General features: G+C 47.7%; 1 pseudogene; it reads left to right on the top strand.

Annotated features, from left to right (window-relative positions):
* Positions 1-2,622: 2,622 nt before the first annotated feature.
* On the top strand, positions 2,623-2,740 carry LOC124712623 (annotated as a pseudogene).
* Positions 2,741-16,678: the final 13,938 nt, after the last annotated feature.

Raw genomic sequence — 16,678 nt, 5'->3', positions numbered from 1 at the left:
AGGATATGTGACCTCTGTCAATTAAAAGACCCAGAGGTTTTAAGAGTTTCGAAGGGAACATTTGGCTACGAGTGACGAGAACAGGGGAAAGAAATATAACAAAAGACGAATAGGTAACAAATCGAACGTACCGAGCAGCGAGTACAGCGTGGCCGTTACATGTGAAGGCACACTTCTAAAGCTAAATCACGCGGTTACACAGAAATTTAGAGGCAAAGCACTATGAGATAACAGACGGGCGGGGAGGAATGGGGGGGGGGGGGATTATAAGGTTTGCGAGTTTACAAGCCACTTCTGGCCTGCCTTCATTCGATTATCTCTCTCTCTCTTTTGTATAGCATTTTATTAATGTGTCTCAGTGGGGGCGGGCCGAGAAAGGTCGTTGCTGTAAATTACACCGGTTATGCGGACTCCGATTTTTATTCATAATATTTCAACTGGTTTGGGACATTGTTTACTCTTCTGTCTCTATGTGGGTGAACTAGGGCTGGGCTAGGGCCACGTGCGTTGAGTGTGGCAGAAAAACGTGAAGTCGGACAGGGCCGGCTTTTCTGCGATACGAGGGCGGCCGACCTGCCTCTGCTCTTGGCCACTGCATTAAGCATGAGCCGATGACAAGAGCGTCTTCCTGGAGCCAGCGTGTGATATATACGTGTGTATTATAAACCTCTTCCCTCAAAAACGTTTCTCTCCTTCATACCACCTCTGTGTTACCACAGATGACGCGTCACTGATCTCATTTGTACTAAGATTGCAGTATACGCGAGGTGCCTATTTGCTTCCACAGCCCAGAGTGGAATGCATAAGGTGTAATAAAGGTTCACCAACCTGCAGTCTTCAACAGTTGTTCCCTGCACAGAAAACAGCACGTAGGTCGTGAATCCGTTATCTGGAGGCTGTAAGAAACTCTTAGCGAGGAACTGTTGTTCTGGAAATGATTAAATTTCCGAGCAGTTTGTTTATAAGGGATGCTACTCGCTTTTTATTAGCAGAACACGAGAAACTGCAGAACTACGCTCAAATTCAGAGTCACAAATTATATCTGTTCTTCAAAAAATTAATGAACTCCGTATTGTTCTCAACTATATGTCCAAATAACCAGACATTGCTTAATAAACCGACCGCGGCAGGTTACATGTCTCTTCCGACACTGCCCAACCAGCTGTATTAACAAACCATTGATTACTAAGTCTTAATTGATACCGCGGCGGACAACATGTCCTCCGAGATTGCCGAACCAGCTCTGATCTTACAGCCGAACCACTTCGCCCGCCATCCAAGTTAGGCGCGATCCGATCACCGAAGTGCTTCGTCTCCCTTTTCGTATAGCAGTTGTTTATTATTCTGGAAGATTGTCATTTTGGCGCGCAACTACCGAACGCAGCAGCCAATCGCGGTACTTCTCACATTCCCCTTACATAAAGAAACCATCTGTCACCGCTACATCAAACCACATTACGTCATCCTGCCACTGCTGCCTTCTCAACTGCTCTAAGAAGATCTTTTTGTACCTCAATATGATGCCTGCACAAGCCACAAATATTACAAGGTCTGAAATCACAGAATGCTGGATACACCTGCGCCTAGCGTCCAGGCGATATTTTGTCCATTTTTTTTTGGGGGGGGGGTCTTTTTTTTTCACACTGCCCATCAAATGCAAGGGGATGACTGGGCAATCCAAGAAGATTCTATGCGATGTCAAAGAGCCATACTGAAAATTGGCGGCAACTACCGCGATTGATACAAGAACGTTGCTATTCAGCATTTTGAAATTGTATGGAGGGCACTGAACGGAGATCATTGACATATTTTCCCGCTTCTTCTATGATTGGAAACATTCGAACCTAGTGAGGTCGCGAAGTGCACTGTGCACAAGACATTGAGTCTCCTCTGGACTGTCAGGGAGAACAGGTATATTGATTGTGTCTGCTCCTGGAGATACTCTTGCACAGACCTAGGAGTAAGACTGTGTCGGTGATCTGGACAGAAATTTAGGTTCTTTCTGGAATTTATCTTATCGGGCTTTATCCGCGGTTATCGACCATCAGAGAGACCAGCAGTACAGCGGTCATCGACTGCACCATCCGACTGCTGTTTGGTTCAAATGGCTCTCAGCACTATGGGACGTAACATATGAGGTCATCAGCCCCCTAGACTTAGAACTACTTAAACCTAACTAACCTAACGACATCACACACATCCATGCCCGAGCCAGGATTCGAACCTGCGACCGTAGCAGCAGCGCGGTTCCAGACTCAAGCGCCTAGAACCGCTCGGCCACAGCGCCGGCGACTGCTGTTTGCTGTCCACACACTGCCTGAGGCCTTGGTGGTTAAGTAGTTGCTGCACCGGCGTAATAGGGGCCTGTAATTCTTCTCTGCCGCCATCGACAGCGTATGCTCTCCTTTTAGCGGTACAGTAACCACGATTTTTCACTTGGATTTTTCGGAGAGTTCTCATTTCCTGTGTTCTGTCGCAGAGTCGGTGTTTATCATTATCTCTGCTGATTGACCACTCATAATGGGTTACAGTATTCAGTAATTTACGGTAGGTGCCCCTTTAAATAACTTGCCAACTACTTATTCTCAACACCATTATTTTGTACCCTTGTTCTATTAAAGAGCCAACGGCCTTGCCGCAGTGGTAACACCGGTTCCCGTCAGATCGCCGAAGTTAAGCACTGTCGGGCTGGGCTAGCACTTGGATGGGTGACCATCCGGTCTGCAGAGCGCTGTTGGCAAGCGGGGTGCACTCAGCCCTTGTGATGCAAACCGAGGAGCTACTTGATTGAGAAGTAGCGGCTCCGGTCTCGGAAACTGACATACGGCCGGGAGAGCGGTGTGCTGATTACATGCCCCTCCATATCCGCATCCATCGACGACTGTGGGCCGAGGCCGTTGGGCCTTCATGACCTGTTCTGGAGGAATTTAGTTTCTTGGTTTTGTTCTATTAAAGCACTGTTCAGTGCATCGCATACTTACATGTGTAATAGATAAAAGAAATACGTTTGTGATTTTTAACTTTGTTGTCATTTATCAGTCTGATTACGAATTCTAGTTCCTGCCCTTTTTTATGTCTATTGAGCATAGAGATTGATTAGTAACATTACTGAATTATAGTGCGTGTGCAACCCTTTCTCATCTATAAGATCATTTTATTAATTCTCTCTCCACTGTGCGTAAGTTAAGGTGATTGTTATAAGGGGACGGGGGGGGATTGGGTGTATGATGAGCTCTCATGCAAATTCATTGGAAAGCAACTATTATACACACTTCTCCACTCTGGCATCTCGCAGTTGCCATCATGGTGGCCAGTTTGGAAGCCGTCCGATTGGACGCAACTTATTTTTTTTTTCAAAAGGAAAGAGGTAATGTGACTGATGCCACACAGACAGGGAATTAGACGAGGAAAACAAAGACGTCTTTCAATTGAGCATTGATTTATTGATTAACGAGTTACTACTGAACATTCTTCCTTAGAGGTGACACGACAGTTGATGGCGTTAAAACTAGCTGAAGTCATTGATATCAGGACAGAGGAGCACTTATGTTGTCGCAGAGGATTCCAACCAACACCAACCAGACAGAGTGCCTAGTATCCACAGTGTGGTTGTGAAATTTCTCTCCGCGAAACTAGCTTCTCAGCAGACAAATCGAAAGTTGAACAGTAAAAAAGACTATGACTGAAGCAAAGTCAACGACTCTTTTGGTATTTCCCCAGAGTCCAGAGCGCTGCAGTTGCTTCATCTCTCAGGAAACACAGTGTGAGTTCATGCTGATGTTACAAACTTTCAGGGATGATGGAGGAAGGTCAACGTATCAATTTTCGGTAGTTGACGTTAGTCCCTAAACTATCGAGTCCAAAGCTAACAGCGAAAATCTCAGTTTTTTTCCGTTAGCCTCGCGCAACTCTCAAATTAAGAGCTCCAAAATCCAAACCTTGATCATAACATACAGAATTCCGACCGAATACTCCCTATACCGTCAGATAGTTTCCCCCAGTTTATGTGCTAGTAACTTTGTCAGGCAGCCCGAAAATTCTGCACAGCAATAATGAATTCCGTTTGCCTGCAAAACTTTTACATGCTGCTATGTTTACAAATGGCGACTCCCAGCATCAATGCGGGCATGGCACCGTGACACGAAGTTCTATCGTAACCATTTTAATACCCTCTGTGTCGTTTGAACAGCGTCACAGCTAGTGACAATTCTTGCCAGGAATTCCTTTTCAGTCTCGACGAGTGTCTCGTACGCAAGACTTTTCACTTCGCATGGCCCCACAGGATGAATTCTAGTGGGCAGAGATCAGTGAACGTGCTGGTCACGAAAGAGGCCATCATCTGCCTATTCTCTTTTCATGGAATGTCTGTCCCATGTGTTCACGAATCCCCAGTCCAAAGTGAGATAGGGCTCCATCGTGTTGTAGCCATTTCCGTTGACGTACAAGAAGTAGGATATGTTTCAGAAACCTGAACAGTATGTATCTGTAGTTCGAGGTCTGTGCGGGATGAATCATAGGCTGATGAAAGTGTTTCAAAGTTAGACTCAAATGGTGTTCCTGATTGAGGAGCTTTGGGTCCAGGCTAGCGGAGTTCCTCTGTAAAGGCCGAGCGGTCAGTAACAAAGGGAGGACAGAGGCGGCGGTCACTTTTCGGGTTTCTCACCAATAGCCTCATTAAGAGTTGCCAGCAGCTCGCCTGTTCTGAAGTGAGTGAATCTGGACAGGGGCAAGAATTTAAGACTTAGGAAAGGCGGACGTCATTATATAACCAATAATGTTTTAAAAAATGGTAAAGCAAACGCAAGCCTATCAAAATCATCACCGCAGCGTGGTGGGTCTAATAAAATGTCAACCACAGTTTTATCAATAAAAACATAAATGTTAGAAATCACAGCAAAATTGATATCATTTGTACAAAGATTTCCTATATTACGTACTAAAAGATGTAGTGACTCACGATCAATGAGTTGTTGGAGAAGGCCATAACACTACAGCTAAAATCACAACAAGCAAAATTACTCGTACAATACAGTCTCCCGTTCCTGAATACTGAATAGTTTTAAGTGTTCCATTATGTAAATGTGTGAGGAGTCTTCCACATTAACAAAACAAAATCACACACTATTGCGTTTTTCTTCTTCTTCTTCTTCTTCTTCTTCTTCTGCTTTTACGGCCTCATTGGACCACTTCAGTCAATCATTTCTGGTCCTCTTCTTTGGTATTTTCCCCTTCCGAGTGGCCCAGTATCTCTTCATTCGTTCCGATGCTTTTCGTCGTTCCTTATCTGTAAATACCCTTTTCATTGTATGTCGTTTGTCAATTTTTGGTTTAAATCTTATTTCTGTGTCCCTCAACTTCTTTAAATTTGGCGTTTTGTTCTGCAAATCATCCAGAGTTATTTCCAGTTCTTCCATATCCTCTCTTATTTCCTTAAGCCATCCTCCTTGTTGTTTCGAATTCCAGAGTTTCTCAATAATTTTCCTTGATAATCTGGTTTCTGGTGTCCTCAGAATGTGACCACAAAAAGAGATCCTTTTCTTTCGTATAGTATCAGTGATGGGCTCCAGTTCTCTGTATACCACTTCATTTGGAACTATCCGCCATTGCCCAGCTTTTTGATATTTCTTATTTATGCGTTTATATAGTGCGTTTATATAGTGATTATTTCATTTATTCTAAAGAAGTTGTTGTTACTTTATTAGAAGCATGTGTGCACTACACTTGTATGCACTTATTTGAGGCGAAGCGTTGACTTGAAGAATATTGCATTTGCTATCATTGGAAACATTAGCTAGTAAGTTGTTATTTAAAATACGTGTCTAGTATATAAGATTTTTAGTATTGCTTTGGGTTCATTTCTCAATTCCCATTTCTTATATTTATCGTAGTTCACTATTACCATTTGAGTTTACATTTTGTCACTTTTTCGTTTCGAGATCAAGAAAGGAGCTGTGTACTCCAGAAAATGGAGTGCCAACTGGAGAAATGGAAATATTTCGAACATATTCTACTCTTTGAGTTGAATAGAGGGATAACGCCAGCAGATGCAGCAGGAACATTTTCATCGTGTATGGGGATAATGCCAATGGGCAGAACACGCCAGGAAAATGGTTTTCTCCATTTTAAGGAGGATCATTTTGACATTAGTGATTCTCCACGTTCAGGAAGACCTTCGGGGTTTGATGAAGATCGTTTAAACGTGCTAATGATCCAGATCAGTGTACTCGGGAACTGACAAATGTGGTGATGTGTGATCATTCCACCATTAAGCGACATTGGCATGCAGTCGCGAAGGTTCAAAATTAGGGTGCATGGGTACTGCATGCTCTAAGCCAAAATCACAAACATCAGTGCGTCGACATTTGTTTATCACTGCTTGCCCATCATCAATAGACTCACGAACAACACTGACCATTTTTGCCCTGTGTCGTTACTGGTATCTTTATGCTAACATAATGAAAAGAACTGAATGGTTGAGCCCAAACAAAGCAGCAACACGCCGTACAAAGATCTGTACATCGACAAAAGATAGTGTTATGCACCTGGTGGAACAGCGGTGGTGTGGTGTACTACGAATTGCTTCTCCGACAGCTGAAACGTCTTGTAGACGCAATCCAAGAACAACGACCAGGAAGACTGCGCGAAGTGATGTTGCGCCACCACAACGGCCGTCCGCGTTCTGCTGGACTGACAAAAACCAGTACACAGGAGATGCTTTCGGAAGTGATTCCGCACCCACTTCATTCACCTGATCTTGCGCCCTCAGATTATCATCTTTTACTCTTTTTGTCGAATAATTTCCCTTCCATTCCGGATGAAAATGCGCTCCGACCAGCTCTTCGCCTCAAAACCACGTGGTTTCTACAGTTGCGGAATCTAAAACTTACTTCAGCGTTGGCAGACTGTTAACAACAATAATCGAGAATGTATTATTGATGACAAAGTCTCTGTTAGGTGTATGTGTTGTGTTTATTAAGCATGTAGAAAAACGATAAGGGTAGAAGCTGACGTAATGAATTTAAATTTGTGCCCAAGGTGCGGCTTGAACCCGGGTCTCCTGCTTACTAAATATACACTCCTGGAAATGGAAAAAAGAACACATTGACACCGGTGTGTCAGACCCACCATACTTGCTCCGGACACTGCGAGAGGGCTGTACAAGCAATGATCACACGCACGGCACAGCGGACACACCAGGAACCGCGGTGTTGGCCGTCGAATGGCGCTAGCTGCGCAGCATTTGTGCACCGCCGCCGTCGGTGTCAGCCAGTTTGCCGTGGCATACGGAGCTCCATCGCAGTCTTTAACACTGGTAGCATGCCGCGACAGCGTGGACGTGAACCGTATGTGCAGTTGACGGACTTTGAGCGAGGGCGTATAGTGGGCATGCGGGAGGCCGGGTGGACGTACCGCCGAATTGCTCAACACGTGCGGCGTGAGGTCTCCACAGTACATCGATGTTGTCGCCAGTGGTCGGCGGAAGGTGCGCGTGCCCGTCGACCTGGGACCGGACCGCAGCGACGCACGGATGCACGCCAAGACCGTAGGATCCTACGCAGTGCCGTAGGGGACCGCACCGCCACTTCCCAGCAAATTAGGGACACTGTTGCTCCTGGGGTATCGGCGAGGACCATTCGCAACCGTCTCCATGAAGCTGGGCTACGGTCCCGCACACCGTTAGGCCGTCTTCCGCTCACGCCACAACGTCGTGCAGCCCGCCTCCAGTGGTGTCGCGACAGGCGTGAATGGAGGGACGAATGGAGACGTGTCGTCTTCAGCGATGAGAGTCGCTTCTGCCTTGGTGCCAATGATGGTCGTATGCGTGTTTGGCGCCGTGCAGGTGAGCGCCACAATCAGGACTGCATACGACCGAGGCACACAGGGCCAACACCCGGCATCATGGTGTGGGGAGCGATCTCCTACACTGGCCGTACACCACTGGTGATCGTCGAGGGGACACTGAATAGTGCACGGTACATCCAAACCGTCATCGAACCCATCGTTCTACCATTCCTAGACCGGCAAGGGAACTTGCTGTTCCAACAGGACAATGCGCGTCCGCATGTATCCCGTGCCACCCAACGTACTCTAGAAGGTGTAAGTCAACTACCCTGGCCAGCAAGATCTCCGGATCTGTCCCCCATTGAGCATGTTTGGGACTGGATGAAGCGTCGTCTCACGCGGTCTGCACGTCCAGCACGAACGCTGGTCCAACTGAGGCGCCAGGTGGAAATGGCATGGCAAGCCGTTCCACAGGACTACATCCAGCATCTCTACGATCGTCTCCATGGGAGAATAGCAGCCTGCATTGCTGCGAAAGGTGGATATACACTGTACTAGTGCCGACATTGTGCATGCTCTGTTGCCTGTGTCTATGTGCCTGTGGTTCTGTTAGTGTGATCATGTGATGTATCTGACCCCAGGAATGTGTCAATAAAGTTTCCCCTTCCTGGGACAATGAATTCACGGTGTTCTTATTTCAATTTCCAGGAGTGTAGTTGACCGAGCGAGGTGGCGCAGTGGTTAGACACTGGACTCGCATTCGGGAGGACGACGGTTCAATCCCGCGTCCGGCCATCCTGATTTAGGTTTTCCGTGATTTCCCTAAATCACTCCAGGCAAATGCCGGGATGGTTCCTCTGAAACGGCACGGCCGACTTCCTTCCCCATCCTTCCCTAATCCGATGAGACCGATGACCACGCTGTCTGGTCTCCTTCCCCAAACCAACCAACCAACCAACCAACCAGGAGTGTAGTTGTTCTGCTCTACACCACCCTGACCTTGTCCTTCACGCCCCTGCTTGGTCTACCCTGGTCCTGCGCCATCCTTAACACAAGCTTCAATGCACACCTCAGCCCATATTCTCAAACTGTGTGACATTCCAATTCATTGCTTCGGCTTCTATCCTTATCGAAGATGAAGTTGCGACTCACAAGGGGGGCCACGACGGTGAGATCGCGGATTTACTTCAAACTTTGTAGACCTTCAGTAGGCCAAAAAGCAACATAATGTGCAAATAGTAAGATGCATTTCGCTGGCAATTCCGAGATAATCGCAAGAGACGTTTTACGGGCCTGTTATGTAATTGATGTACTGAGCTGGCTGTGAGAAATCATTGTGATTTATAGATTTCGAGCTTCGCAAACGTGTCGTGGACGAAGCGACGGTTCGGATCCCGCTAACACTAATTTTTCAATCTAAATTTTTTTCTTCATAGGTCACATTTTTTGTTTTATGACATTTGAGAGGTAACGTAATGAAAAAAACAACGTGCATTTTCATGAAGTTGTAGTGGATTTCATATATTCTTTGACTATTTTCTGTTTTTAATAAAATTTTCGAGGACAAGGGACAGGCTTGGAAAGCCCTTGACAAACAGGAAGTCACCTTCAGTTTTGCAATACAAGTGTAAATTCTGTGATATTCAAAAGATTTCCAGCTACGCCATTCATTTTTGCTACATTAGCAACATCTCACCGTTACGTAGGTTAACGACCAAACAGGGCCCACCTCTGTGTCTGTAGCTCGAAGCATCGAGGTGCAGCTGGCCGGAGTGACCGAGCGGTTGTAGGCGCTACAGTCTGGAACCGCGCGACCGCTACGGTCGCAGGTTCGAACCCTGCCTCGGGCATGGATGTGTGTGATGTCCTTAGGTTAGTTAGGTTTAAGTAGTTCTAAGTTATAGGGGACTGATGACCTCAGAAGTTAAGTCCCATAGTGCTCAGAGCCACTTGAACCATCGAGGTGCAAAGTAGTTCCGGGTACCTTACCAAACTGCATGTATAAGGGATTTCGCAAATCACGACTAGAATATATTTTCGGGAAAACTGTGAGCGTTTCTTCGTTCACTTGTCAATAGTTATAATTATGTTTCTTCAAATACACACATCATAAAAGTTTTGCCTCACCCCAGTTCCCAGAACTCCTGAAGATAGACGTTGACTGTGGTTGTTGTATCACAGACACAGTCCCTTTGACTGTTCAGAGATGTCACTAAACCCGTTAAAGATGTAAGCAACCATGCATGAGCAGCGCCTATTAGGCGGAGGGGGTCCGACAGCCGATCAGTCACCGTTATTCCACCAGGAAGGAGGTTCACTGCTCGTGTTGTCTGTAGTTCAACCATGCTTAGACGGTCAATATCGCGGTTCGATCGCGTCCGCATTGTTACTTTGTGCCAGAAAGGGCTCTCAACAAGGGAAGTGTCTAGGCGTCTCGGAGTGAACCAAAGCGATGTTGTCCGGGCAAGGAGGAGATACAGAGAGACAAATGGCTCTGAGCACAACGGGACTTAACTTCTGTGGTCATCAGTCCCCTAGAACTTAGAACTACTTAAACCTAACTAACCTAAGTACATCACACACATCCATGCCCGAGGCAGGATTCGAACCTGCGACCGTAAAAGTCCCGCGGTTCCGGACTGAGCGCCTAGAACCGCTAGACCACCGCGGCCGGCTACAGAGAGACAGGAACTGTCGGTGACATGTCTCGCTCAGGCCGCCCAAGGGCTACTACTGCAGTGGATGACCGCTAGCTATGGATTACGGCACGGAGGAACCCTGACAGCATCGCCATCCATGTTGAATAATGTTTTTCGTGCAGCCACAGGACGTCATATTACGTCTCAAACTGTGCGCAATAGGCTGCGTGATGTGCAACTTCGCTCCGACGTCCACGGCTTGGTCCATCTTTGCAACCACGACACAACGCAGAGCGGTACAGATAGGCCCAACAACATGGCGAATGGGCCGCTCAGGATTGGCATCACGTTTTCTTCATCGAAGAGTGTCCCATGTGCCTTCACCCAGACAATCATCGGAGAAGTGTTTGGAGGCAACCAGATCAGGCTGAACGCCTTAGACACACTGTCCAACGAGTGTAGCAAGGTGGAGATGTACGCCGCTGGTGGTCATGGAAAGCGCCGTAACGGCTGTACGTACGTGAACGACGCCATCCTCCGACCGAGAGTGCAACCATATCTGTAGCATATCGGCGAGCATTCGTCTTCATGGATGACAGTTCGCGCCCCCATCGTGCACATCTGCTGAATAAGTTCCTTCAGGATAAGGACATCGCTCGCCTAGAGTGGCCAGCATGTTCTCCAGACATAAACCCCATCGAACGTGGCCGCAAGGGGTGGCCGAGCGGGCTGAGGATACTTGTCGCGGCCCGCGCGGCTCCCCTCGTCGGAGGTTCGATTCCTACCTCGGGGCCGGCCGGTGTGGCCGTGCGGTTCTACGCGCTTCAGTCTGGAACCGCGTGTCCGCTACGGTCGCAGGTTCGAATCCTGCCTCGGGCATGGATGTGTGTGTTGTCCTTAGGTTAGTTAGGTTTAAGTAGTTCTAAGTTCTAGGGGAATGATGACCACAGATGTTAAGTCCCATAGTGCTCAGAGCCATTTTTTGAACCTACCTCGGGCATGGATGTGTGTGTTGTCCTCAGCGTAAATTAGTTTAAGTTTGATTAAGTAGTGGGTAAGCTTAGGGACCGATGACCTTAGCAGTTTGGTCCCATAAGACCTTCACAAATTTCCAAATTTGCTATCTAACATGCCTGGGATAGATTGAAAAGAGCTATTTATGGACGACGTGACGCGCCAACCACTCTGAGGGATCTACGCCGAATCGCCGTTGAGGCGTGGGACAATCTGGACCAACAGTGCCTTGATGAACTTGTGGATAGTATGCCACGACGAATACAGGCATTCATCAATGCAAGAGGACGTGCTACTGCGTATTAGAGGTACAGCAATCTGGACCACCGCCTCAGAAGGTCTCGCTGTATGGTGGTACAACATGCAATGTGCGGTTTTCATGAGGAATAAAAAGGGCGGAAATGATGTTTATGTTGATCTCTATTCCAATTTTCTGTACAAGTTCTGGAACTCTCGGAACCGAGGTTAAGCAAAACTTTTTTTGCTGTGTGTAATTAAGTTTAATTAAAATAGTAAGTAGTCAAATAACAAGCAATTTAGTAAAACTTCATGCTAATAGACGAATTTTCTTAATTATGTTACCTCTCAAATGTTATATAAATTATATAATATTACCAGTGGTGAAGAAAGTAGTTTAACATTTGAATCTGACAGGGAGTCGAACCATCGCTTGATACACATTCCTCTTACGAAGCTCGAACGATCACTTGACCACCATGAATTCTAACGTCCTATACCCACGCACAAATACATATGCCAAATAATAGAGGCGTAAAACTTCTTCTGCGATTTTCTCGGAATTGCCAGAGCAGTGCACCGTGCTACTTTCACACTATGTTGCTTTAATAGCCCACTAAGGTGTACAAAGTTTGAAGTAAACCTGTGATCCCAACGTCATTGCCTCCCCTTCTCAGTATCTCTCCGGGAAAATGTAATTCTACATGGGTAAACGCTAAGGACTTCCAGAATGAAATTTTCACTCTGCAGCGGAGTGTGCGCTGATACGAAATTTCCTGGAAGACTAAAACTGTGTGCCGGACCGAGATTCGAAATCGGAACCTTTGCGTTTTGCGGGCAAGTGCTGTACCGAAAGTTTTTTTTTTTTTTTTTCGTTGCGATTGGTCTGGGCGGACGTCAAAAGACATCCGTTCAAGTTGATCGTTGATTCCTTTACTCAGTTTTTTATTACAGAGAGCGAGCAGCCCTCTGACCGAACACGCTGAGCTATTGTGCCGGCTGCGATTGAGCTTCCTAACAACGACACATGCGTTGTTCTCACAGCTTTTAATTCCGCCAGTACCTCGTCTCCTTCCATGCAACTTCACGGAAGATCTCCTGCTATAGTTGCAGAACTAGCACTCCTGGAAGAAAGGATGTTGCGGAGACATGGTTTAGCCACAGCCTGGGGGATGTTTCCAGAGTGAAATTTTTACTCTAGAGCGGAGTGTGCGCTGATTCGAAACTTCCTGGCAGATTAAAACTGGAGCTACACTACTGGCCATTAAAATTGCTACACCATGAAGATGACGTGCTACAGATGCGAAATTTAACCGACAGGAAGAAGATGCTGTGATATGCAAATGATTAGCTTTTCACAGCACTCACACAAGGTTGGCGCCGGTGACGACACCTACAACGTGCTGACATGAGGAAAGTTTCCAACCGATTTCTCCTACACAAACAGCAGTTGACCGGCGTTGCCTGGTGAAACGTTGTTGTGATGCTTCGTGTAAGGAGGAGAAATGCGTACCATCACGTTTCCGACTTTGGCAAAGGTCGGGTTGTAGCCTATCGCGATTGTGGTTTATCGTATCGCGACATTGCTGCTCGCGTTTGTCGAGATCCAATGACTGTTAGCAGAATATGGAATCGGTGGGTTCAGGAGGGTAATACGGAACGCCGTGATGGATCCCTACGGCCTCGTATCACTAGCAGTCGAGATGACAGGCATCTCATCCGCATGGCTGTAACGGATCGTGCAGCCACGTCTCGATCCCTCAGTCAACAGATGGGGACGTCTGCGAGACAACAACCATCGGCACGAACAGTTCGACGACGTTTGCAGCAGCATGGACTATCAGCTCGGAGACCATGGCTGCGGTTACCCTTGACGCTGCATCACAGACAGGAGCGCCTGCGATGGTGTACTCAACGACGAACCTGGGTGCACGAATGGCAAAACGTCATGTTGTCGGATGAGTCCAGGTTCTGTTTACAGCATCATGATGGTCGCATCCGCGTTTGGCGACATCGCGGTGAACGCACATTGGAAGCGTGTATGCGTCATCGCCACACTGGCGTATCACTGGGCGTGATGGTCTGCCGTGCCATTCGATACACGTCTCGATCACCTCTTATTTTCATTGACGGTAGTTTGAGCAGTGGACGTTTCATTTGAGATGTGTTACGACCCGTGGCTCGACCCTTCATTCGATCCCTGCGAGACCCTACATTTCAGCAGGATATTGCACGAACGCATGTTGCAGGTCCTATAGGGGCCTTTCTGGATACAGAACGTCTGGTCAGTGGTGGCCGAGCAACTGGCTCGTCACGATACGCCAGTCACTACTCTTGATGAACTGTGGTATCGTGTTGAAGCCGCATGGGCAGCTGTACCTGTATACGCCATCCAAGCTCTGTTTGACTCAATGCCCAGGCGTATGAAGGCCGTTATTACGGCCAGAGGTGGTTGTTCTAGGTACTGATTTCTCAGGACCTATGCAACCAAATTGCGTGAAAATGTAATCACATGTCATTTCTAGTATAATATATTTGTCCAGTGAATACCCGTTTATCATCTGCATTTCTTCTTGGTGTAGCAATTTTAATGACCAGTAGTGTGATACAGAGGATTACTGACAATCGTTCTTCCCATGTGCCATTCGCGAATGGAAAGAGGGAAGTGAGAATCAGTTACGCTAATGTCAGAAGTACCCTCCACTACACATCGTTAGGTGGCTTGCGGATAATAACGTAGATTTCTTTGGTAAGTGACGTGAACGTCTTTGCACATTAAAATTACGGCTTACAACCCAGACGGCGAGATGGTAAAATGACCTCAAAGGATTTCCCTTCGCCATCTCATACTAGGTGACTGTCTGGTTATCGACCTGTTTATGATTCGGAAGTGTGATTCGACAGCTACGGACCAAGCCGTAGTTTCGACCGTGTTGGCTCCGAGAGATTAAGATCTGCCGAAGGGAGCGTTAGTGCGGCAGTTGCGGTGCGTGCAGTCGCCAGCAGCCGACAGTAAATTCGGCCAAGAGCGGGCCTACTTGGCCTCCGGGTAATGCATTCGCGGTCACGGAGCGCCGTAATAAGCGGCTGAAGAGTGCGGCCTTACTTCAGCACGGGGGGCGGGAGAGTGTCGCAGCTGAGTCGGCAGCGCCCCCTGATAGGCCGGGCCGCGCGGCTTGCAGCAACCTCGCAGTCGGGCAGCTGGGCGCTCGCCGACACACAGCGCTCCGGGCGTGTGAGTGCGTGTGCGTGCGTGCGTGCGTGCTGGGCACGGGAGGGGCTGCCGACAGCCGGCCGCACCACTGCCTAAGCTGGGCTCCACCCCCAGCTAATTACTACCAGGCAGCGGCGCGATTTCTGCGAGGAATACCAGTCCCCATTAACCGTTAAAATATTCGTTCACAGGGCTTAACTTCGGCCGGAACGACGTCGTTCCGGCACCTTAACAGAGCATTTTTTTTTTTTGATCGCACTGGAACAATTCCCCACCAGAGATATAAAATAGTACTCCTGTTTTAAATCATAACGTAACGACTACACTACAGCACAACCTGTGGAGATGGATGAAATCACGAGGGAGGAGGTAGGCACTGCGTTTATTCCATATACAGGCGCACTCTCGGGGGAAATCGCCCGCATTGTGAAGAAACACCTGGTCGGAACTGTGTTTTGTCCTCCGAATATAACTCGTGCACTGGTGGGGAGCGCCAAAGGTGACCTCGGTTTGAGGAAGGCCGGCGTCTACCAGATTCCGTGTCAATGTGGCAAGTCGTATATTGGTCAGACGATGCGTACCGTCGAGGATCGATGCCGTGAACACCAGAGGCACACTCGACTGATGTATCCGAGCAAGTCGGCGGTCGCTGAACATTGTTTGTCGGAAAATCACACTATGGAGTATGAACGCACGAGGGTTCTGGTACAGACGTCGAGATACTGGGACAGCGTTGTTAGAGAGGCCATCGAAATTCGCGCCAATGACGACCTCATAAACCGTGACTGTGGCTATAATCTTAGCAAGGCTTGCGAACCAGCTATTGGGTTAATCGAGAGTAAATCGAGCAAACGTATAGTTGTGACGACCACGGCGGACAGAGCCATCACACCGACGTCATCTCAGACGCCGTCGCAATCTGTTCCACCGCGCGACCGTGGTGCGGGGCGCGGCCGGCGGAGGGAGCGCGCCGCGGGCGGAGGGTATTTTAATCGGCCGCCGCCGCGACCGAACCCAGTTCCCCCTGAGCAGCCATAGCGTACGGATCTCCGTACCGGCACGTTCACAGGAGCTCAGTCCGTCAGTTCAACTGATGATGGCGACATGTATGATCGCCGAAATATTGTGCCCGTTGGACACTGTAGACCGGCAGTACACTCGTGGATATTTTGATTAACGTAACTATAATTTGTCGTTGACACAAATTGCGAACTGAGGACAGCCCTGCCTTATGTGAAATGAGGACCGGTGGGGAAAATGGAGACGTAGGATCTACGGACAGTGGATTATTCAGCCATTCAGCGTTACCTGCGAGACACCACGAGGAGCTTGGCTGATCGTTTCCCATATTCGCCACCGAAATTACAACTAAAACGTCAATCAAAAAGCACATCATTGACAAACATCAAATGGTCGAAAATAAATCGTCCGCTTTCTTGTTCTTCAATTGTTGGGGCAGTAACTTGAAGGTAACTCTTTTAGCAAAACCGAACTCATGTATAGCGCCTGTCCTAATGTCTTGCATCTGTTCCCGTAAGTTTCCTTCTCAAACCGTTTTTTTTTCTTGTTCGCACTCCTGATTTTCACGAACGTGTCTGCTTGCATCTCAAGCAGGATCTCCGTAAGACGGTGGACGGAAGTATGGGCGGAATAAAACGAACCGTTCCATTTGGAATGGAAAGTGGTACTGTTGCAAATGATCGAGCGTTCGGCCCAGATAGTTGGCGGAAACAAGGCTTCGGGGGTTATATACGTGTCGAAAAGGTAGTAGGTAAATCTTATTATTGCAGGG

This window comes from Schistocerca piceifrons, chromosome 8, assembly GCF_021461385.2.
Source record: "Schistocerca piceifrons isolate TAMUIC-IGC-003096 chromosome 8, iqSchPice1.1, whole genome shotgun sequence".
NCBI lineage: Eukaryota > Metazoa > Arthropoda > Insecta > Orthoptera > Acrididae > Schistocerca > Schistocerca piceifrons.
The sequence above is the reverse complement of the archived record's forward strand: the minus strand, read 5'-3'. Positions and strand labels throughout refer to the sequence as shown.